Source organism: Hippopotamus amphibius, chromosome 4, assembly GCF_030028045.1.
Source record: "Hippopotamus amphibius kiboko isolate mHipAmp2 chromosome 4, mHipAmp2.hap2, whole genome shotgun sequence".
In the NCBI taxonomy this organism is placed as follows: domain Eukaryota; kingdom Metazoa; phylum Chordata; class Mammalia; order Artiodactyla; family Hippopotamidae; genus Hippopotamus; species Hippopotamus amphibius.
Window position 1 is genome coordinate 108,096,389 of NC_080189.1, and position 25,286 is coordinate 108,121,674.

Sequence of the window (25,286 nt, forward strand, 5' to 3'; positions counted from 1 at the left end):
GCTGAATGTTTCTTGTACGAAAAGAAAAGAAAGAAAACGCATGGGGGCCAGAAGGAACGAGCAGGGCTGCCTGTGGCGCACTGCTCCACCTCCTGGCAGCCTGGCCTCAGGGTTATGTCACCTGTGGATGGCAGGCAGGACGGCTGCAGAGGTGGGCAGACAGGCTTCTCCTGCAGGCTCTTCCCCCTGGCAGCAGACCTCCCGGCCTTCAGAGTCAGCGCCCTCCCTTCCCTGAAGCAAGGGCTTCTGTCTGTGACCCTTTCTGGGGCTTCACAACCTCAGTTTCCCTAGCATTCCCGACACCTCTGAGAACCTTCCTTTTTAGACTGTCCTTATGCACCCCTGAGTATGCCGTCTGTTGCCTGCCCACCGTGGCGCACCTAGGTTCTAGTTTTTGTTCTAACACATCCCTATAGGCCAGTCATATAATTTCTCTGTAAATTTGAAGAAAAATGGGCTTATGTACAAGTTTTTTTCTCATTTAAGACCTTATGATTCTAGCTTTAAAAAAAAAATCCACCACCATCACCATCACCCCTTTACTGCCATTCAACAACTAAAGATAGTAGTTGTTTGATGGATAACATTGATTGTTTGTCAACTCTTTAAACAAAATCTCTAAAAGTAACAAACTAAAGAGGAAAGGAGAAGATTCTATGAATCCTGAAAGCCCATATACTTATAGGAAATGCTGATATAGTCAATTAGGAAATTTTGTCATAATTTCTCAAAGTAATTTTTATGCCAATGAGTCATTTTTTCCAAGTATCAATGTCACTAAGTTTTAAGTGAGGTCACCCACCAAGGCTGAGGTGGTTACAATCTGCAACTTGGTGATTGACAGTAGTTCAATGTATTAAATAAATAGGATAAGGGCATTGCTTAGTAGAGAAAACATTGCAGTAGGCTCAACAACAGCAATAAAAAGTAAAACCACTAAAAATAGGTTTCAGGCAGGACTTCTAGTAATGGCCAGCTGAAGAGATCAACAAACCTTTTCCTCAAAAAGCAGCTATAAAACTGAACATGCCCTCTCTTCCTGTGGCTGGTGGCGATTGTGCCAGGCAGGACAAGCTGTGAAGACCTGTAGTCTCTTGGCTGTACTCAGTGGCTCACTTCATTTGGAGCAATGGATGGTGTGAAATAGTCAACAAAGGAATTAAATAAAATAGCACACTCAGTCATTCAGAGAGAGATCTGAGAAACAAAAAAAGGGCAGGAGACAAATGGAAGACAAATAGTAAAATGGCAAATGTAAATTTGGCCATATCAATAATTACATTATATATAAATGGTCTAAATGCTCAAATAAAAATGGCAGAGTTTATAAAATTAGATAAAAAAGGATTTAACTCTAAGCTGTGTACAAGACACAACATAGATTCAAATAAGTTAAAAGTAAAAAGAACAAAAAAAATGCATATCATGCAAAAAATAACCCTAAGAAAGCTACATTTGCTATATTACTAAATGACTGAATGATTATACTGAAAATTAGCAAGCACATAGAAGACTTAAACAGTGGCATAAACCAATTCAACCTAATTGACAAATATAGACATTCCACATAACTGCAGAGTATATATTCTTTTCTAGCAGAAATGGGACATTTTACAAGGTAACCAATATGCTAAGCTATAAAAGAAATTTCAGTAAATCTAGTAGGATTGAAATCATACAAAGTATGTTCTCTGACCATAATAGAATTAAATTAGAAGTCAACAAAAGGAAGAAATGTGGGAAGTTCCCAGACACTTAGAAGTTAATGAATTTCTAAATAACCATAGATCAATTAGAAAATCACAAGGGGTATTAGAAAATACTTTTGAACTGAATGAAGGCAAAATTATTGCATATCAGAATTTGTGGGGTGCAGCTAAGACATTACTTACAGGGCAATTCATAGCTTTAATCACCTCTATCAGAAAAAAAGGTCTCAAATCAATAACATAAGCTTCCATTGAAGAAAGTAAAAACAAAACAAACAAAAAACCAAAAACAAACAAAAAAATCCCCAAAAAACTAGAGCAAAATAACTTAAAGTAAGACATTATAAAGATTAGAGCATAAATTAATGAAATAAAAAATAAGCAAAACCCCCCAAAACTGACAAATCTTTAGGTAGACTGACAAAGAATAGACAAAAGCCACAAATCACCAAAATCAGGAATGAAAAAAGGAACATAACTACCAACCTATAGAAATTAAAAAGATCATAAGGGAATGTTATGAACATCTTTATGCCCCCAAATGAAACATCTTAAATGAAATGGGGAAGTTTCTGGAAGTACACACATTTCCAAAAGTGACTAAAGAAGGAATAGAAATTCTGAATAGACAAGCAACAAACTTAAATTAATAATTAAACACCTTCCTACAAAGAAAATTCCAGGCCCAGTTGGTATCACTGGTGAATCATTAGAGATGAAATAAAAGCAATGTTTCACAAACTCTTTCATAAAAGAGAGGAGAGGGAAGCAACTCCCACTTCATCAATTGTTCTCAGGCTGTATTAATTCCAAGCACAAAGATATGACAAAAAGAAAGCTATAGACCAATTTCCCTCATGAGTATGGATGCAAAACTGTGAAGAAAATATTAGCAAATCAAGTCTAGCACCATATAAAAAGGGTGTATATCAAGACAAAGTAAGATTATGCCTGTGATGCAAAGTTGGCTTAAAATATGAAGATCAATCAATGCACTGCACCATATCAATCAAATAAAGGTCAACAACTGATCATCACAATAAGTGCAGGAAAAAATATTCGACAAAATCCGAAATTCATTCATGACAAAATATCTCTGCAACCATGAATAGATGGGAACTTGCTCAATTTGAAGATGGGCAAATATGAAACACCCACAACTAATGTCATAACTTAATGATTGAGTCCTTTCCCACAAGACCAGGAACAAGGGAAGGATGTCCACTTTCACGTGCCAATTCAACATTATATTGCTGGGTGTAGCTAGTCTGATAATGCAATTAAAAAAAAAAAAAACAAAGAAAAAATAAAGGCACCCACTATAAAAAGAAAGAAATGAAACTGTTTATTTGCAGATGACATCACTGTCTATGTGGAAAACCTGATGGAATCAATAGAAAAGGTACCAGAATGAAGAGTGATTTCAGCAAGATTATAGGATTGTAGGATACAAGATTAATATAAACACATCAGTTGTATTTTTATGTACTAGTAACAAACAAGTTGAAAATTAAAGTAAGAAAACAGTTCCATTAATAAGAGCATCAAAAAATAAGTGATTAGGAATAAATTTAACTAAAGAAATGTAAGACTCGTATTTTGGAAACTACAAAACCATTGTTGAGAACAATTAAAGAAGGTCTAAGGAAATAAAGAGACACTCCAGGTTTGTGGATTAAAAGAGTCAATAATGTCAAAATAGCAATTCTTCCCAAATTGATCTACAGATTCAATGCAATCTCATTCAAATCCCAGAACACTTTTTTTTGGTAGGAAATGACAAACTGATCTAAAAAAATAAATGGAAATACAGATGACCTGATAGCCAAAACAATCTTGCAAAATAAGAATAAATTTGGAAAACATTCACCATCTGATTTCAAAATTTACTGTAAAGGTAATCTAGATTAACTGAACAGAATTGAGAGTTCAGAAATAAATACTTATATTTATGAGAAACTAATTTCTACAAAGGTGCAGAGAAAAGTCAATGGGTAAATGACAGTCTTTTCAATAAATGGTTCCAGGACTACTGTATAATCATAGTCAAAAAAATACTGAGACCCTTACCTCACACCATACACAAATATCAACTCAGGATAGACCACAGACCTACAGGTAATAAGCAAAAAATATAAAACTTCTAGAAGAAAACATAGGAGAGAATCCTCATTAGTTAAAATTTGCCAAAGAATTATTAAATACAGCACAAAAGCACTATATATAAAAACATCAAAAAATTATATTTCGTCAAATTTTGAAACTTTTGATCTTCAAAAACCACCTTTAAGGAAATAAGATAAACTTCAAACTGGGAAAAATATTTTCAAATTATACATCTGATAAAGGACTTGTATCCAGAATATATAATCGTGGAACTCAATAATAAGACATAAATTCAATTTAAAAATGAGTAAAATTTGGAATATTCATGGTACCAAAGATGATATATGGAAAGCAAATAAGAACATGAAAAGATGCTTAACATCATTTGTCATTAGGGAAATGTAAATAAAACCACAGTAAGGTGTAACTCTACTCCCACTAGAATAATTCAAAGGACATAGAATACCAAGTGTTTGACAGAAGGCGGAGAAACTGAAATTCTCACACGTTGCTGTTGGGAGTCAAAATGGCACACGTACCCTGGAAAATAGTTTGGTAGTTTCTTAAATCAGTAAATGTACGTTTGCCACGTGACACAGCAACTCCACACCCAGGGGTCCGCCACGAGGAATGCAAGCACAGGGCCATACACAGGACCAAAGGGACGGTTCACTGGCATTATTCGTGCAGACGGGCGCTGCGGTCAGCACAGGCCTCCATCAGCAGTGAGGGTACACAAAGGTGGGATGCTGCCTATCCCACGAGATACCAGGCAGCCGACGAAAGGATGGACTTCTGATACGTGCTACACATGGATGTCCCAGAAAACGTGCTGAGGGAAAGCAGCTAGATGCGAAACACCCCTTACTGCCTGATTTTATTTACATGAAATCTCCCAAAGAGGCAAATGCAGAGGAGACAGAAAGTGGGTTAGTGGTTGCCTCGGGCCGAGGGTGGGCGTGCAGGAACACCCTGGGGTGGGAGAAACGTTCTAAAATTGGGTGGTGATGGTTGCTCAACTCTTCAGATTTCCTAAAATGACTGGGCTGTACATGTACCAAGGGTGAATTTCCATGATACACAAATGACATCCAGTAACTGTAACAAATGAATCGCATTCGATTGTTTCTAGTCTACTGCCGGAACACCACTGACTCTATTTCACTTCGGCAAGAATATAAACAGTGTGATTTGGGGAACATTTTTGTCATAAAACCAGATGTCACAAAGCCCACTTGAGCCCATATTTTTGCCACTAACCACAGAGTTCCATTTTGGGCACCAAATCCCTGTCCCCCGGGCCTCTCTAGGAGCAGAGCTAGTGCACGGCCCGCAGCCTGTGCTGTTCTGCTCTTCCCTGTCGTTGAATAACGTGCAGCTTCAGAGGAGCGTCTCCTGCTGTGTGTGTGGACCCCGCGTCTCCGTGGAGAGGGGGAAGGTCCCCTTGAGTGCAGAACATCCAGGATGAGGGTGAAGCCTGGTCCTAGCCCTCACCGATGCTCATGGAGCCTGCGAGATGAACGTGGCATTGACTCCTAAGCAGCCCCACGGGGCTGACACTACCATTCAGCTCGTCCTATGCATGCTGCAAACGGAGGACGATGAGGTAAGGTGATTTGCGCAGGTAACTCAGCTGGCCGGAGATGGATAAGAACCCAGACAGCCTCCATTTTAAACCACGAAAGACTTTCAGATTCTCCCCATAATTTCTCATGGAACTGCAGGCACCATGAGCTTTTCTGCAGCGTGGCTTTTCAACAGGTGATCTGAACGATGCCAGTCGTGAGCTGTCACGCCGTCCTGTCCTGCCATTTCCAAACGCAGGCCCAGGACAGTCTGGGAGATGGTGTTTTTCCAGGCACAGCTGACAGTTCTCGGAGAAGCAAAGCACACATGCCGATGAAGGTTCTAATGACAAAGCCGGGGCATCTGCACACGGTTATGACAGTCCTCTACCTCGGAAAATAACGTTGATTGATATGTTTTTAAGAGACTGACATATGTAACTCTTTATTAAAAAATTATTAAATAACTCCTTGAAATAAAAAGGCAGTCGTGTAATTAATAGGTATGCACTGCGTGACAGCATAATTACTCATTACCAAAATGCAGCAGCAAAATGACTTCTAATTTCATCCTCAGAGTCTTTGAAGGGAAAAAAGTACTTTAAAAGGAAGTAAGCTGGGAAGAGAAGATGGCTTTTGTAAGCACTTGAGATCTTTCTTGATTTGAAATTAAAAAAAAAATCTAAAGCTGAGATGACAGATGATGTCATGCTATATTTATTTAAGGAGCGACAAGTGACTAATTAAAAACACATGTATAATTCATTAAAAATAGATTTAAAAATGTACACATAGAGGGGTTTCTAGCTCTTTTATTCCCATTGTTGTTTTAGCTACAGATTATTTTTTTGAGCTCTCTTGGAAAATGTGAATCTGTCTGTGTCTGTTTGGAACTGGCGAAACACTACTACAAGTCATTCGGAATTAACGAGTCCCGAGAGCCAATCCCAAGAGACGTTTTTACAGCTTGTTTTCTGTGACACAACAAGGTGTTTGGGCCCAGGTCCAGGTCCTGGGCTGAGGACCTGGTTGCACTGAGGCCTCGGTCGAGTCTTTACCCTCATTCGAGGAAAACAGCCTTCTCCATGGGTAGCCAGGACACAGGAAATAAATGTAAAACCAGACCAAAGGATCCCCACCGGCAGGGGAGGCGGCTTAGGGCAGGTGGGGGCTGGCAGGGACGAGCCCACAGGGACCACGGTCGGGGCTGCTGGGCGCTGGGTGGGCTGGCGGGACTGCAGGCAGCAGGGGTCAGGCCTCAGCGAGGAAACAGAACTTGGTGCTGGGTTTGCGCTCTGATGAGTCTAAGCTAACGTTCTTTAGGAATCGGGGAGCCAGCGAAAGGTCTGGAGCAGAATCGAGCCGGCACTCAGCAAGACTAGGCTAGCAGCAGACATGGGACGCAGAAATGTCATGAGCAGATGGCAGACACGATCTTCAGTGATGGCCTTCAGACACCCTGCTCAGAGGTCTCGTCCCCTGTCTGTCCACCCCGTCCCCTCTCTGGCCACCAGCTGCCTTCCTCCTCGCCCCGCAAAGCTGGCCGGCTGCTCCCGGCCCCTCCTTGGGACGCCGACCCCCCTCAGTCTTGATTGTCTCTTTCCTGCTCTTTCTGGTCTCATTCTCTTGTGTGGATGCTGGTCCAGACTGGACTTCCAACAGGACTCTGCGGCTGGCTGGCTGTCTCCGTCTGCCTCAGCCCTGCGCTGCCTGGCCCCCCCTTCCCCCGGGAGGCCTCCTCCGTGCACTGTGTGGAGCTGGCTCCAGAGATGGGACTTTGGGGCCAGCCATCCGTTCTTAGAGGACTGACTTCGACTCATAACTGACAGCGACTGCCTGTCTTGCAGGGTATTTTGAGGCCGCACCTGGGCTCGACAGGGAAGAATAAGGGGAACGGCTTGCTGGGGCCCCAGGTAAGGTGAAGGGTGGCCCTGGTCATCCCAGAGTCCTGTCTTTCCTATGACCGAATGAAAGTCATTCCTGAAGTGACCTACATATTCTGAGCTTGCCCAGCTTTGTGTTTTGTATACCCAGATTCAAGGGTCTGCCCTGGTTTTCTACCTCCATTCTCATTCATCAAAATCCACCGTGGGCCTCCTCGGCCTGCCCTGCTCCTCTCTCCCGGCCCAACGCCCCCACCACCCCAGCTCAGCTCCGTGTCCCATCCGCGTGCGGTGGCCGGCGGGTGTGCGCGCCTGACTGGCTGCCCCCTTGCCCTGCAGGCAACCCCTCAAGTAAACTGTTAGCCCCTCAAGGACTCAGGCTGAACGTATACATTTTAATAGCTCGATGTGCACAAGGAGGGGCTGACGCGCTTCGGGTAGATTTATTGATTCGGAGGTCGCTTTTCCAGCCTGAGTTAGTGAAGATTAGAGTCCTGGGAGGCTGGATCACAGAATCCGAGGCACGACAGGACCCTGGAGATCACGGGGCACTTGATTCCCTCTGGAGAGCAGGGCTGGTCTGCGCCCAGGGTTGCCTTGAGTGAAGGACGGAAATGCCTCCCTGTTCTTTCTCTTGATTGCTTTTCTGTCAATTTGTTTTTTTTCTATCTCACCTCCTTCTTACATCTGCTGGAGGCTAAAGGGCAGAGGCCAGGGTCTAACACACCAGGCTGACTTTACACTCAAATCTCAGTCTTTGCACAGCCCTGATTCCCATGTATAAAACCACATGCTGAGAAAACTTTCTGCAGGAGCAAACCCTGCCGTCAGCAACACTGCCAGCAGATCCATCACCTTCCTGCAGCAGCAGGGACCCTTTCTCCTGCAGGGCTCTGGGTCTCGGGGGGCTTTTGTTGGTCCTGCTGTGACTGGGCTGGGCCTGCTGCCATGGCTGCCGGAAGACAGAGGCGCTGCTGGTTCTCCGCGACACGGCCATCCTTGGAGAGCGCAGGCGAGCAGGGCACGATGGGATGTGCGCAAACATCCCAGGAATCGCGTCCTCGGAGCCTTCCTTCTGCTTTTCCTGATACGCTTACAGGGAAGATATGCGCTTAGCACACACATCGTAAAGGACCAACAGGGCCTCATCAGTGCTCTATGATCGCGAGCGTAAATCCTCGCGCGATGGGTAGTTCCGTGATTAATTGCGTTCCGTCGACGTCAGGCTGCGTTATTATCTGCGGCTTGCTGTTCAGCACTTGCCAAGCTGTTAATTAGTGTTGTGTGGCTCTAAGGAATGTTTTCAAAACATTTTAGAATTCTGCTACCGTGATGGCACAGGGAGGGATTTAATAAGCCACTGTTGTATGTAAGAAAGACAAACATATTTTAAAACATGAAAATAATTTAGTTATGGCTTTTTCTTCCCAAGCTATTGCTCACAAGAAAAATGTGTTTCTAACACTCCACTGCATGTCAGCAAGGACTCCGCACTCGAGTGGATGGGATCCCTCAGGGGCCATGACGTAAGTCAGGTTAAGGCCAAACGATTCACATCCTGAGACCCTCACGTGACCTTTACACCTTCAGTGAAGCACGCATTACCGGCCCCTCCTTGAGCTGGGGCGGATGTGGGAAGTGTTTCCTGGTGAGTCTGCTTCTTCCTGTAAATGTGGAGAAAATGAAATCCCGTCCGTGACTTTCCCTCGGGCCCCGGTGCCCCTTCTCAGGCACCCGGGTGTTGCTGTCCAGGGTTCAAGGTGCTGCACTCGGGCTTCCGGAGACGGGGCTCTGACCCAGGGTCGACCTGTGCGTCGGTGTTTCCCGCGAGCCCCGGGAAAAGGCTGGGTGTTTACTCTCCGTCACGAGGGACTTGGAGACTTGGATTCGTACAAAGTACAGGAGAAAAGTGCAGAATCTGCACGTTCTCGAGTCTTCACGATGAACCCTGTGGAAGCTGGCATCACTGAAGCAGCGACGTTCCCTCATTAGGAAACATGATCAGAACTGGCTGGAGCGGGTCACCAGCGTTTTCTTTCAGGGGTCGCTCAGACACACGAAGAGCCCGAGAGTGACGCGGCCCTCTCTATCCAGCATGTCTAGCTTTCGCTTTGTTTTGGCTCCTGTGTGGATCTTTGTGGTCCACCGGGTTCACCCTGTCCCCTTAGTTACGTGAGAAAACCAAGCCTAAGACCGCAGCTCCGGAGCCCTGCCCGCAGGGACCCCAGGCCTGGAACTTGGGTTTCTATCTCCTGCGTTGGAGTCCTTCCCATGGTGCTTTGCTATGTGTTAAAACCATAAACAACTGTGGGTTTATTTCTCACCGTGCTATTCATTTAGAGTTGACGGGAACCTCTCCGTCATACGTTCAGAGTCCAATTTGGATTTGCATCTATTTTCTCCAACGTCACCTCTGACCCCATCCACCCACCCCACCGGGTCCCGCGGCCCCCACGAGTGGTACAGGCGTCTAGAGTTTTCCACCGTTTCTCTCCTGCGTTTCAGGACCACACGCGAGGCCGGCTCAGCCCCGCCCCCTCCACAAGGCTTCCCCAGGCTCTTCTGTGCCCAGGTGCCGTCTGTTTGCTAATCCCCGCCTAGCTTGTGATCTGAGACACGCAACTTAGCACAAACAGCAGAGACTTCAGGAGAGGAGATGGGGAGACCCTGCCTGGCGATGTTACCCCTGCTCGCGGAAACCCCAGGAAGGCAGGCAGAGGGGCCGCGTCCACGGTCAGCACTGCGTGAGCACCCACGGAACGAAATGGCACCAACGTAAAGTGGATTAATCCGCGAGGCCGGGGCGGAAGAGACACTGGGGGAGACACAGAACAGGAGGGGAGGGGGCTGGGGACGAGCAGCGGCCTCACTCTCTCGCCCCCTCCCTCGTGCGTCACATCTACACCCGTCCCCAAGGAAGCCTCTTGTGCCACAGCCCCAGGGAGCTCCCGGCCTTTCTGTGGACCCTTTGATACCCAGGGTCACCCAGTCGAGGTCGTAAGTCTTATTAGTTCAGTCCATTTATAAGCACAGAAATAGGTGATACTGTTTTCTTCACTTATTTAGCAAATACTCTGGAAGGTCCCTGCTGTGCCATGCAGATCCGCCCTTTCTTCCCTCACTCCATCCCTTATTTTCTTTTTTCCTCTACTCCGCAGGCTCAGCCAGCACCCCCGGTCGCGGAGACAGCATCTGGGGGCACAGCAGAGGGCAAAACCCCTGAGGCCCCTGCCTCTGACTCACCCGTGCGCGGCTGCTCTTACACCACCGCGAGCCACATCCTATCCTAGTGACCTGCCGGCTGGGACTCGGAGCCAACTCGTCCCACCCCCATGTCCGTGTCAGGACGCAGCAACGTCTGCTCTGCACAGAGCTGCAGTGAACAACCGCACAAAGCTGGGCAGGAAGGTGGGGATGGATGGAGAGATGCATAGGTTTACAGAAGGTGGATGGACGGGTGGATGGGAAGAGAGATAAGGAAAGACAGTCCTGGTGTCTGACGGGTTTTTAGTGGCGATTTTGGGGAAAATGTAACCCTGCATGAGGCCATGGAATAGCAAGTATTTTCCGTTCTCCTCGAGCTACTCCATCTGGGAAAATGTGACTCTACATATACACCTTTATAAAGAGGAACACGTAATTTTAAAGGGCGGTTTGTAAGAGCAATCATGAGAATTTAATCAGATTATTGCAGTTATTTTGGAAGTGTATTGTGTCACAGAAACTTTAAACAACGACTATTTTCTCCCTTAAAATGATCACCTTCCTCTTCAGAGACTGCTACCGAAAGGTCGGGGAGAGTGATCGAGGGAGGGGCTCAGCCCGTGTGCTCCCAGGGACACACCTGCTCTCTGCAGAGAGAAGCAAGACCACAGTAGTGGGACTGAAAGGCATTTTAATGAAGTGCTGTTGATTTTCAAAGTTACAAATCATAGAAACGTCATGGTTTTTAGCAAATATCTTTTACGCTGCTCCTAGGGCCAGGCCACTAACTTGGATGATAAACATGGAAACACAACACAGAGCCTCCCAAGAGCATAAACGACAGGAAAGTGGACACATGTGCACACACGTGTGCAGATGCACACACACATGTTCATCATTTACATTTTAAGCCAAAGATGACAGGATTCGACTTCAGCGTGTTTTATTTTATTTTGAAACCAGGGCACAGACAGACACAGCACATGAAGATGCTGTTTGGTGAAAACCAAACCAAACCAAACCACACCACAACAGGGCCACTCTTCTGAAGTTCTGTGTCCCTGTCTAATTTAGGCAGGTCACAGAAGGGACCTCGGAGACCTGGTGGTTCTCAGCACTGACCCTTTAAGAAGATGGACCCCCAGGTACTACCCATGATCACACAGTGCACAGCTCCTGATCCCAAACTAGCAGGTTCTTCCTCTGGCCGACCCCTCTACCAGGAAGGACGTTCTCTCCTCTGAAGTTGCAGGTGACACTCACTCCAGTTGTAAAAGGTGAATCTGCCCAGTTTTGTCACACACTCAGGGACATCCCTGCACTCCTTTGTGTTTCTTGTACTATTTCAGGTCACGTCCAGCGTACCCACATGATTCTTTCAGTTCATACACTTTAAAGACGTACATGTATGTGTAATAAAAACACTTTAATTGAATTCATTACCAGAACAACCAATACTGGTTAACTGAAGGCAATATAAGTTTGCAAACATGCATTAATAACCCAGCTTTAACTAGCTCTAAGAAGCTTTTCATAAAAACCAGTAGTTACTTCCCAAAACAAACACTGGTTAATTTCTCGGGTCTATTTTCATTCTAGTCAATTTGCTGTCACAGCTGGATGTAGTGAAGCAAACCAATCTGTATTTACAGGAGCCAATTTTCGTTTAAACCCTGGAAGGCGTGTATAAACTTAAACATTTCTCTGTATTCAATACATATTAACTAAAACAAGTGTACTTGTGAAACCGAAAAGATCATAAGGTACACAGAGAGTTTATGGCATTTTTACAGTTTTACGTTTACCTTATGTACACCAATGCTTCTATCACCTGTGGTTGGTAAGGTTAAAATGTGCACAATCTTAATAGGTTACCTTGAGAAGGATCTTCTCCATTTATTATTTAAACCAGCTCTCAGGACGAAACTTTCGTGTGTGAATTCACTTGCTGGGGGATTTTGGAGTCATTCTATCTGCAAAGCTCTGGATGGAGGGGTCCCCGCAGGTGTGGCGCCTGGGAGTGTGGTCCGTCCTGTGCACATTTCATGGGTCACACACACCTCGTGCAGCACTTGAGGGCCCTCACCCAGGACAGCCTACCAGAAAGTCCTCTTGCCAGACTCGCCTGTGGACCGCACCCGACCTGAAAGGTCCATGTCAGACGTGACTCTGCCCATGGTTGGTAAAATCCTCCGGAGACAAGCCTCCCTATGTGGTCTGCTGGGACCCTTCCCACGGCGTGCACCCCCCTCTCGGGAAGTCCTCCCCGTGAGCTCAGGGCCCCGGCTGTGCGCAGGTCCGTGTCCTCTGAGGCCGAATCAGCTGGTCACGCTCCTCCCCCAGAATTTAAAACCGTCATTAAGTGTCTCTCCAGGTCCCTCTGTGTCACGTGGGGTGATTGCTGCCCCTTTATCTTCCCTGAAACGTCCCCCAAACCCAGCCTCAGCGTCTCTCCAAGCCTCTCCCTGCTCACCTCTGGACCATTCCCGGGGCGTTAGCTGCTCCACTTTCCAGAAGGGGGGGCTCTCACCTGGCAAACAGGGCGGCCGAGAACATCTGAGTCAGTAAAAACTACACAGGGGCCGCCTGGCAGTGCAAGGGCAGCTGCTCAGGGTCGCGGGGGGAGTCCATGTCCTTCTCCCCGGGGCTCTGAGACACAGGCTTGCAGCACTGCGGTCCTTTCTGAAGTGAAATTTTATATCAGGTAATGGCTTTCCAGCATAAGCTGTACTGGAAACCGCGCATCAGAAGCCGGGCTGGGGGATGCGTGACAGCAGGGCTGAGGGAAAAACTGAAAAAGAAGTTGGTGAAAGCGGAGTCAGTGGCTTCAAAAGCACGGGAGAAAGGCTGCCTGTTCCACGTGGGGACGTCCCGCCCCAACTACAGCACTACGAGGGGTGAAGGCCATCAAAGCAGTCGAAGAAAACTCTGAGGACACAATATTTGAGCGGGTTCAATTTGAATGTACACATATTATATATATCATATATGTAATATTTTAAAAGAATTTCCAATCAACAAGTTTAGGTCACTTTTGTTTAAATTTTGGCACTTGAAGGAATAGGTCATTTTTTTCCTGAAAACCGTCATTATGACCTAACACTCTTTTGTTATTGGGAGGCTGTGGCCTGAAGTTTCGTAGGAAGGTGTCCCCAGCGTGGCTGAGCACAGCGGGCCCCTGCTGCGTAAGCATCTTATTTGAAAACATCGAGGTTCCTTCATGAACGGCTCTGCCGTAGACAACGCCAGACACGTAGACCCTGTTCCTACGACTCCTTCGGATTCTGTGTGCAGCTTTGGAGCAGGAAGAGAGGGGAGTCACGAGCCCACAGCACCCGGCGGCCCTCACAAGCAGCCCCCTTTCAGGAAGGAGCTCTTCCCTGGCCAGAGCTGTCATCACAGCGCTTCGCGGGTCCCGGTTCCTGGGGAAAAGCTCAAGTCTAATGAAAGCTGACACACTCTTGAAAAGCAAATGTGCTATCCTTGAGTAGATGGGGAAGAGTTTTTCTTACATAATTACACTCGACTCAGAGTTTTAAAGTTTTCAAGTACCTTTACAGCAACTAACTCATTTGTTCCTCGACACTAAAAAGCGAAACAGGATCCACGCAGGATGTAGGGAAAACACTGCGACAAGATCACAGGATGACCTCTGTCCTCCGCCACAGGACCCTTAGGAGCAGCGCACAGCCCCCGCCTAGGACGGGTACCAGGTAACTTTGCTGTCATGCTGGAGTCACCTTCCCACGCAGTGCTGTGCTGTAACCCCGCTCTGTGAATCACCTCCTTACCAGGTGGAGATCCTACAAGCAAAGCAGGACTCCTTCTGTGACGATGCGTCCAGGTGCCCTTTGGCTATTTCTCCAAAGATATTTGTATCAGGGGTGCCAGATGGGAAAACAGAGATTAAAATGAGAAAGGTATTGGTCTGGCTTTGAGAGAATTCCAGCAAATATTTTTTGCGTGAGCAGGGACAAACGGGGCTCCTCCCACCAGTAGATAAACACTTTGAGGTTTGGGCAGGAAATGGGTATTTTTAAATTTTTTTATTGGGGTGACACTGGTTTATAACATCATATGTTTCCTGTGGAAATATTATGTTTCTGCTCCTCTACACGGGAGGTTGTCTTAACCTGGAGGAAACTTTGCAGCAATGAAAAGTCTCCTCTCCAGCTCCCACCAGGCCCGAGTATATTTCCTGAATTACCCTGTCAAATTCAACATGCAATATAAATGAAGCAACTTTTAATCATTCCAGGAGAGACGCGCGACAGATGTAGATATTACACTTCAATATATGGAAATAGCCTCAAAATGTCATTAACTTTTGAATTAACAATGAGCCTTGATTGTTTGAGAAAAGGTGACATTATTTCCCCATTTAGAGTTTGGGACAAGAAGTTAATTTAAATGCCAAAAGTACATATATTTGAGTAACATGATGTCAAATAAATCTTTTAGCATTATTATAAAAATGGCATTTATAAAAGCTATAATGAATGTAGCTAAAGGCACGTTTTCTTAAACAGTTTTACTCAATTGAGACCTTATAAAGCTTCAGTCTATTGTTCCACTTTTATTAGTGTTTTTTTTCAGGCCAATTATAGTAAAGGGTATCTATTTCAGGTTAACATTTCTCGAGCGTTGACTACGGGACAAACATTGCTCTTTACTCCCTGGGTGCGTCGTCTAGTTCTTACAACCACCCCAGGGGCAGCTCATTCTGTTATCATCCTTTTCCTGGGGAGGAGGGGAGGCTTTGGGTGAAGGGCTTTTCTAGGGGGACACACCTATAAACAGTGGCTCCCGGCCCAGCGCTGCGTTCCTCTGTGCACTCAGCATCCACGAGCCGTGGTGGCCAGCCCTGCCCTTAGCCCAGAGGGAGGACAGTGGCCCTCGCTGGAGCCTCTTCCGCGTGTTAACATGGTCGCCAGGCCCTCTTGTGTCCCTGACGCCTGCACCCACCCAGCAGGGAGCGCTGGGCCGTGTTCTCACTGCCTGCCCCACGGACAGAGGCTGCCAGGGGGGAAGGACAGTCTCAGTGAGTTTCTGTTTTGGGACATCGGGGCTGTTATCCTTCATGAGGGTCAAGGGTTTCTGCAGCTGTGGTAGCAGCCACACAAAAAAGTGTCTGATAGTGTCAGAAAGGTCTAGAAGAATGGAAGGAACCATAGTCTTACAAACAACCTCTTTCCCTTCCCTCTGCCCGGGTTGGCCATTTGGGAGCTGGGCTCAGAGGCTGTGCTGTGGACGCCGCTGACCAGAGAGCCGTCCCCCAGCTCCAGGGGGAGCCCCGGAGAACCCATCAGCTTTGGTCCAGGCTCCCATTTACCAGCTGTCTCCCCCTCTCCTCCCTGGACCACCTGATGAGGAAGCATTTGCTCCACACTAATAACAGGAAGCCGTAGCCACCACACTGACCCTGCCCAGGCCCCGTGTCATAACACATCAGGAGCCCTGGCACAGCCTCAAGTCCTCAGGAGTGCCCTTGGCACGAGTGCCTTCCACGCGACTATCTCAGGAGTGAAACCTGGGACCCCATCAGGCACCCGGATTGGCAGGGTCAGAAGAATGGTCTAATCCCCCTGCTCATGAATGTTCAGATGCCACTGGCCGAGGAGGCACATTAGCTATGCTTACACACCTCCAGTGATGGGTAACTCACTACCTACCAAGCAGGTTTCCAGCTTCTCCTGAGGGAGTCTATTCTGTCTGTAGGCAGTTTGTTACAGATTTTTTTTTTTTTGTAGACACTCAGCTTAACTGTCTCCGTAATTTACGTTTGATGATCACAGTCTAGCTCCTCAGATTGACGGGATGAAATCTCAGCTCCCTCCTAAATGCTCAGTTCTTTGATGGGGAGGAGCTGGAAGGGAGAGGTGGAATGTTATTCCTCCCTTTCAGAATGGTAATCACCAGTGATGTTTAAAAGAAAGGGGGTGAAAAGTGACAAATGAGCAAAAAATTCTACCTTTTAGTAAAGGTTAAAAGCAAGTGTCAGACCTCGTAGTTTATCACAGCTAAGGGGACTCAAGTGGCCTATTAGCAGTTTGACTTGAAGTGTGAGGAAAACACAATTGACAGAGAAAAGCAAAAATCGGGGAGGCGCCAAACTCAATGAGGACGTCGCGTGAATGTTTTAGATAAAGGACCAGCTGAGAGTGAATTCTGTGGTTGCCTGGGACACGTGCACAGCCGTGCGAGCTCGCCTGTGTGTGTGTATTTTACACGTGTGCACACACACACACTTACACAGCCGTGCGAGCGAGTCTGTGTATCTATATTTTACATGTTCACACACACACTTACACAGCCATGGGAGATAGCCTGTGTGTGTATATTTTACACGTGCACATACACACACACAACATACTTTCAACAGGTATTTCCATGGGAGATCTTCTGAAACATGTGAACCATAACAAGAAATATTTTCTGATTTTCTGCCTTGTCTATATCAGTTGAAAAATATATTTGTGAGAAAATTACTTTTTAAAAGGAGACTAATGGCAGATAATGACTTTTAGCAATCGAAAGTAAGGACTAAGGAAGAAATATCCAAATAAAAGCCTGGTAAACCCAGCTCTCACCAGCAGGGAAAAAGCTGCCCTTTACTCTTTCCTGGCAAAAACAGCAAGATGTTAAAATCTCTTCTTAGCTACAGTCGACGTATACTACGAACACAGAAAGAGTTAAGGCCTTTAGGGAAAAAAAGATCGTTTCTAATTGTTTTTATCCTCACGCCGACGAGGTGTTCTTGCTGAAAGATAAGAAGTAGCTACATCCAAGAAAAGTTTCAGTAAATCATAAATACGTGTTCAAAGGAAAAGAACGCCCGTAGCTACTATGGAAGCCACAGTTACCAACGTGAGCACTCGTAATACCATCTAGTGCCTGATATAAAATAGCTCCACAAAGTAATCTCAGGGCATTTAAATCTGAATCAGCATCGGCAAAGAGTGAAACAGCTCCAAAAGGGTCAAGAAGCCAACAGATTTCAGTCAAAGCAGCACCAGGAAATGGATCTGTTCCCACGTGCACCTGCATTCCTGTAACTTCACAGAAAATGATGAAACAGACCGACATGAGTTCCAAAAGCCGCGCAGAGTGTTGTTTAAACCAAAAGGAAAGAAAAGGTCTGCATTTCCTTCTGGAGGGAAGAAGCTATTGGGTTCTACCCTGGAAACCGTCTGCAGTCAGCAGAGCTGCACGAGCTACGTCTTGCGGGCAGTTTCCTGCGTCGCCCTCATCTTTGTTTTGAAAGCGCTGCCGGGAGACCCCAGACCCAGACATGTCCAGCGAGCTGTCAGCCAGGGACCCTGCCGCCCTCCGCGTCCCCAGTCAGCCCAAGGTGATTTCTTCATAAAACTTTAAGGAATCTGCTCCAGACGGTTATAAATCACCATACACTTTACCTCCGTGTGGATAAATGTGACATTTACTATGGTTTGTTTTTGATTTTTTAGATCAAAAGTTCTCATTCCCCACATTTGTGTCATTAATGGCCACTTTTTGAGAATCTGGCCCTAAAGCTCAGAAATCAAAGTCAGAACGTGCGTGAGATCGTAAATGCCCAAAGGACGCGGATTTTGTCTGTCTTGTTTCAAACACACCCGCGCAATGCGTGGCGCGTGGCGGGTGATGAGCCCATACACCTTCCAGCTCTGCGTCCCCTCGGCCCTGAGCACAGGACCTCAGGCCTCCTCAGTGTCCGTGTGTGGGGGGTGATTCAATGTTGCTGACGGTGGTCAGCGCCTACAGGTCACACACGGCTATCCTGGCCAACGTTTCAAGGGTTCGTTTGTTATAATTAAGCCCTTCCCAGCTCTCATTTCTCAAGTTGTAGAGTACTGCCAATCAGATCTTTGGATCAGAGTAAAAATACCACATTGATAAAATTTACACAAGATAAACAAGCGCAAGAGGTAGTTGGCCTCCTACCTCTGGGTTTTCAAACTATCAGGTCCACTCAGGGGTGTGCCCACAGACACACACTCCCACATCCCCAGCCCCATAGCTGGGGCCTCAGGGACCTTCTGGGATAAACATGAGCGTTTCTGCACCACCAACCTCAGGACCTCGTCACCATTTACAGATGGGGAGACCGGGGCGTCAGACCCCAAGGCCGCAGAGCTGGACCCTGGAACTCAGGCCTGACAAGCTCTGGCACAGGTGTTTTACCCAATGCACTGCATCTTTAGGAAAACACGCCCTAGGGAACAGCAAAAAACAAAAGCTTGCAGGCAGGACATTAACGATTTTTGAAATGTAATTTTTGAAACTCTCCCTTTTGCAGAGTTTTTTTTTTTTTAATTGAAGTATAGTTGACTCTGCAATATTTCAGGTGTATGGCAAAGTGATTCAGTTATACATATATATGAACTCTTTCCAGAATTTTAACATAAAGCCCTTGCACCTATAAATGTAGCCGACTGGAGACGGAAGGGGAATGACTCTGTACCCCCTCCCCCACCCCCCGATCCACCACACACACACACATGCACACACGCGCACACGTGCACACGCTCACTCTGCGACCGTCCTGTGCCCACACGCTGGTGCTCCCACAGCAGAGTCCGCAGGTCGTCCCCACGGCCAGGTCGCCGGGACGGCGGCTCACAGGAGGGCCTTGGTTTACCTGGTGAGTTTATTTCCAAACACCAGTGACTTCCGCGTCACAGAAGGCGAGGAAGTGCCTGAGCGAGGTTGGGGAGGGAGGCCCCGGGGCCTCTTGGAGACCTTCCTTTTTGTCCCCCAGTTTCTGCTGAGGTGAGGCGCTCGGCTAACTTGCTGGGTCTGCAGAAACCCAACTCGGATCCCAGCCCCGTTCTGAGAACCACTGGGGGCTCAGCAGGGACGGTGCAGCCTGAACCGCCCCCTCCCCCATCCCCCCTCAAGGACTGGCTGCCACACCGGCTCGGCCAACTGAGCCCAGAGGTGCGGCTCAGGGGACCCCACGTGCCAGGTCACCGCAAAGGCAGGGGTGGGGCTGCGTTCACCACACCCCTTCCCCGGGCTGAGGACCAAGGATCAAAGCCCCGAGTCAACCACAAAGAGCTCGGCACGATTTCCAAATGCAGGCAGCGCCTCTCCCGGGCTGCAGCAGCCTTGGGGAGCCACGCGAGGCCACACGATGCCACATGACGCCACCCGACGCCACTGCTGATTTACTGAGCGGGAAGCGGCACTCCATCACTGTCCCCCGGCTGCCACCGCCGCCCAGCTCTGCCTGTCCCCGGGCAGCCTGCTTACAGAGGAAATTATTCACTTGCTTGTATGTTACATGCAAAACAAACTATTTTCAGCCACCTCCATCCATCACCTGGCCTGGCTGCAGGCCTGGCAGGGAGCAGGGGGTGAGGACATGGAGCGGAAGGCACCGGCTTCTCCTTGAAAAGGCAGGAGGAGCACTCATGGGCGGCCCAGGTGCTGTCACACACGCTTTGTCTCTTCCTGCCTGCGCCAGCACGAAGGGGACAGCCGGTGACAGCACTGGGGAGCCTGCAGGGTTTCCTGTCTGCAGGAGCGGAGGTCCGTGGGACTCCCTGCCCAGCAGCTCACACTTTCTAGAAGCAGGAGGCCTTTCAGACTCTCAGATAAAGTGATACATTGCGTTGGCATCGAAGCTTCCTTCCGGGGTCTGGGATTCTTCATTTTGTTTCTTATTGTTCACATGTAGGACACGTGGCTTCACTCTCAAAATGATGATGCCTAGAGAGTCTTCAGGTATGACTTTCTCACACTAATTTTCACGGGTTCTTTCGAAAATGTCCCTGCAAACACACCTAAACGCAATCGGAGGAGAATACAGGCCAGTTGCTGACCAAGTAGGAGCCTCACCTGCCTAGTGGATGTAGAGGAAACAGGTACTTTGGCAAAAATCTCAGCACGTGGAAACTGGATGCTTGTGGATGCTGAAGAAGGTGACCAGTAGAAGGACAGACCCACTGCTGCATGGACGCCCTGCCCGCCGGGCTCCTCCTCCGGCCCTGCAGACTGGGCAGGCTCGGAACCTTCAGCAGGTCCCCGCTGGGGGTGAGATGGCTTGGGTGGGGGATGCCTGCTGGCTGACAACCTGGAGACACGCGGCAGAGAAACGTGAAGCTTCCGACCCAGGGAAGCAGAGCCCTAGAATTGAGGCAGCGATGTCCCCGGGCCCCCCAATTCCGGCTGCAGTCCTCTCCGCTCCTGAATTCTCTGTCCACCCCGGCTTGGCATCTCCAGGCAGCCCCACGCTCCTCTTCATCTGTCTCAATGCCTGGGGGGGAGGGCGGGGCGTGCAGTATCCTTCGCGGTGCTCCAGGCTCAGTGCAGACCCTGGGGGCGCATGAGGGCAGGGGCTGTGCACAGGGCCCTGAGAGGCAACGGGCAGCCCCCTTCACAGGCCCCGCCTCTGTCTGCGCCCGGCCAGCTCGGGTGGACGGCTGAGCCCCAATTCTAGCAGTGCAGTGCTGGCCAGCCGGCAGGGAAATGCAAAGTGCCCGGAAAGGTGCGAGGAGAAAATGCAGGGGGGAGACCCACGTTCCGCCCGCGGCCCAAGGCCTCCCCTGTCACCACTAATGTTATTTATTGCTGCTCCACATTCCTTTTGAGGCATAATTAAAAAAGATAAATAACTGGAGAGACCCTCACCAAGATGAATGAATAGTTTGAGGCCTTTGCATTTCGACGCCTTTTGGGGACATTAGGAAGAAGGGAAGTGCTCTGGAGCTCCCTGTAGAGCCTTCTCAGAAAAGGGCTGCAGGGTCGCAGGGGCCGCTACCTGTCGTCCTTTATCTGTGGTTCCTTCTCCCACGGGCCCCACAAGAAAACAACAAAAAAGATATTTCATTTTATTGATTTAGGATGTATCCAGATCTGGAAGTTCTAATTCATGAGGCTGAGATACCATTAAGCGGACGCAGGAAATTCTAAATGAGAAGTGCATGCCTTCCCTGAGAGGATAATTCAGGGAAATCCAACAAGATTGGGTTTAAAGACATATGGGCACCTTAGCAGAAAGCTTAGGACACTGAAAAAAATATATTTTTTACAGTTTTAAAAAGCTTCTGCTTTTTTTTTTTCCAAAGTGTAACATTTCTCTGGCCTTTTGAGCCTCTGAAGATTATGATATGAGGTTTATATCCTCTCTGTCCTGCACTCTTTCCTTTGCTTCCTAAAATAATCCCTCTTCCTCAGTAACAACCTCTTCAAAGCAGGACTTATCTCTGACCCGTTCACACAAAACCAGGCACGGAGTGACTTTCTTCCACCAGAAGACCCGGACGTGGGGTGGGCCACACAGCAGGTTCTGTTTTCAGCCTGTCCCTCAGCCACCCCAGGACTCTGCACAAACTGAATTAATTCACACTTGCCTAGAGACACATTAGGAATTGGTGAACAGCTTATTTTAAAAGTCTGTTTTCCAGGAAGTGCTTGTTCCACTTTTCCTCATGCTGCTTCCCTAGTTTTACAAAATAAACACATTATGCTTAAAACCACTGCTGCATTCCCTGGAGAGCTATTAACCTAGAAAAAGCCTGTGTGCCCAAGAACAGGTCCCTGCTCATCTTCAGTCTAGTGATTCTGGCCCTCACAGGAGCGTCTGTCTACACCACCAGCCTCTGATGCTGTTTGAGTTGCCTTTCTAGTTTACATCACATTCAGAAGATACGTCTAGAGTTATAACCACTAACAAATCAGTAACAGAGAAAACAGTATCTCAGTGCAAAAGAGACGACCATTTACTGTGTGCTTTTTACATGCCTCCTGTGTTAAAAGAATCTTCTGTGCACTGGGCCATACAGTCAGTGCCATGCCATGGAGGGCACTGCTGTGACCCGATCGCAGAGGGACTCGGGCCCAGAAAGCCTGAATGGGTTTTGAGGCATCAGACAGCTCTTCACCGCTTCCCCTGGCTGGGCCAGAGCCCCATGGTTTGTGTTTCTGCAGCATCTCACAAGGATTTTTTTTAAAGCTCTTTATTGGAATATAATTGCTTTACACTCTCGTACCAGCTTTTGAGGTACACCAAAGTGAATCAGCTCTATTTATACACATATCCCCATATCCCCTCCCTCCCGCTCTCCCTGTCCCGGCCCTCTAAGGCATCACCCATCATCCAGTTGATCTCCCTTTGTTATACAGCAACTTCCCATTAGCTATCTGTTTTACAGTTGGTAGTGTATATATGTCTATGCTACTCTCTCACTTTGTCCCAGCTTCCCCTTTGCCCCCCCCAATCCTGTGTTCTCCAGTCCATTCTCTGCATCTGCATCCTTATTCTTGCCATGTCACTGGGTTCACCAGTACCATTTGTTTTTTAAGATTCCGTATATATGAATTAGCATACAGTATTTGTTTTTCTCTTTCTGGCTTACTTTGCTCTGTAGGACAGACTCTAGGTCTATCCACCTCATTGCATATAGCTCCATCTCATTCCTTTTTATGGCTGAGTAATATTCCATTGTATATATGTACCACATCTTCTCTATCCATTCATCTGCTGATGGGCATTTAGGTTGCTTCCATGTCCTGCCTATTGTAAATAGTGCTGCAATGAACATTATGGTACATGTTTCTTTTTGGATTATGGTTTTCTCTGGGTATATGCCCAGGAGTGGGATTACTGGGTCATATGGTAGTTCTTTTTGTAGTTTTTTAAGGAATCTCCAAACTGTTTTCCATAGTGGCTGTACCAGCTTACATTCCCACCAACAGTGCAGGAGAGTTCCCTTTTCTCCACACCCTCTCCAGGCTACATTGTTTCTAGATGTTTTGATGAAGGCCATTCTGACTGGTGTGAGGTGATACCTCATTGTGGCTTTGACCTGCATTTCTCTAATGATTAGTGATGTTGAGCATCTTTTCATGTGTTTGTTGGCCATCTGCATGTCTTCTTTGGAGAAATGTCTATTTAGGTCTTCCGCCCATTTGGGGATTGGGTTATTTGCTTTTTTGGTATTAAGCTGCATGAGCTGCTTGTATATTTTGGAGATTAATCCTTTGTCCACGGCTTCGTTGGCAAGTATTTTCTCCCATTCTGAGGGTTGTCTTCTTGTCTTGTTTATGGTTTCTTTTGCTGTGCAAAAGTTTTTAAGTTTCATTGGGTCCCATTTGTTTATCCTTGATTTTATTTCCATGATTCTAGGAGGTGGGTCAAAAAGGATCTTGCTTTGATGGATGTCATAGAGTGTTCTGCCTATGTTTTCCTCCAGGAGTTTTATAGTGTCTGGCCTTACATTTAGGTCTTTAATCCATTTGGAGTTTCTTTTTGTGTATGGTGTTAGGAAGTGTCTAATTTCTTTCTTTTACATGTTGCTGTCCAATTTTCCCAGCACCATTTATTGAAGAGGCTGTCTTTTTTCCATTGTATATTCGTGCCTCCTTTGTCAAAGATAAGGTGCCCATGTGTGCTTGGGTTTACCTCTGGGTTCTCTATTCTGTTCCATTGATCTTCACAAGGATGTTATTTTATTTGATGCTTAGCGCAATCTTGAGAAAGCAGGTGCTCGCAGATGAAGTACAGAGTCTGAACACGGTGCCCAGACACGCAGCTACTGAGTCACAAACCCGGATCTCAGACTGAAACCAAACCCCATGGACTCGAAACTTTCAATCTGTGTTTGACTGGGTCAAGCTAATTGGCTTGTACACAACACATCTCAGAGAAAGGGGAATTCTTCTTATGGTCTTTGAAATGTCCCCAGGATGTATTTCGTTTGAAATCATGTTATAAATTGGTGTCACTTACGGATTTTTTGAGTCCTATAAGATGCTTTATTTGTTCTCTCCAGTGTTGGGTTTCACAATTTTTCGCAGAAAATGGCCTTTTCTAGCCTCCCGTACGTTCCTCCTGACCCTTTTCCATGTCTGAAGCTCTCCCGACTGCTCTGAGCCCTGGAGGTCTCCCCCCTTGTTGTCTCCATTGCTCACCTGGCATTGACGTCTGCCCACTTGTACTGTTTACGTTTATTTTACAGCTGAAAGTGCTTCCTCACACAGGGTGTGGGTGTCTCATGCTTAGGCTCGCAGGAGAAATTCTGATTTGTTTATTACTTTGTAATACATGATCCTGTAACAAGGGTCAGCCAGGCTGGGCTCCCTGGACGAGGTGGCTGGTCATCGGGGTCTGGGTTCCCCTCCACTTTCCAGCTCTTGGAGCCACTGATTTGCTGGGGTTCAGTTGTATCTTCATAAAAAGTGTATATGGACACAGACAGGACAGTCCCTTAGGTCTGTGGTTCGCGCAGGATTACTCTCCAAATCACCCGGGACAGCGTCTGAAACCGTGTGGATGCAGACGCCGAGGGGTGGTGACACTCCCACATTTGGGGCTCCGCCAGGAGGAGCTTCTCATCCATCCTCAGGGTGTCAAGGGCCCATGTGGGCGGGAACTGCCTGTGAGGTACTGCTCCTTCTCATAGTTAAAACACCATCACAGCCTCTCTGAGCATCTTCACAGTATCAGTGAGATAGCCAGTGGATGGTGGACGGTGAAAGCCGAGTTATGTGCTGGTGTCCCGTGCTGTGATGGTCTTTGGGACCCTCCGTGGTCACAACTTCCATCACCTTCTTTGGGGCATGGGGTTAAGTGACAGCTGGACACAGAGGGGGCCTGTCGGCTGGATCACGTGTCTATATGGGGGGGTCACAGTCTGCTCGCCCTCCGTCCAGGCCCTTCAAGGAGGAGGATGCTGGGGGTGCCTGGCAGCTGGCGTTTCCTCCCGCAGGCGTCCACGAGAGGAGAGGGTAAAACACTGTGATCACATGTTGACAAGCCAAGGGTTTCGGGGTCTTGAAGAAGGAAAAGACACATCAGGAGGAGGAGGACAGAGGCA

The 25,286-nt window shown here is 47.4% G+C and overlaps 1 protein-coding gene across 1 annotated transcript in view; it reads right to left on the reverse strand.

Moving 5' to 3' along the window:
- The window catches only part of ADARB2 (adenosine deaminase RNA specific B2 (inactive)), a 336,404-nt gene that overhangs the window by 252,768 nt on the left and 58,350 nt on the right, over window positions 1-25,286 (reverse strand). The gene's annotated exons all lie outside the window — the stretch shown is intronic.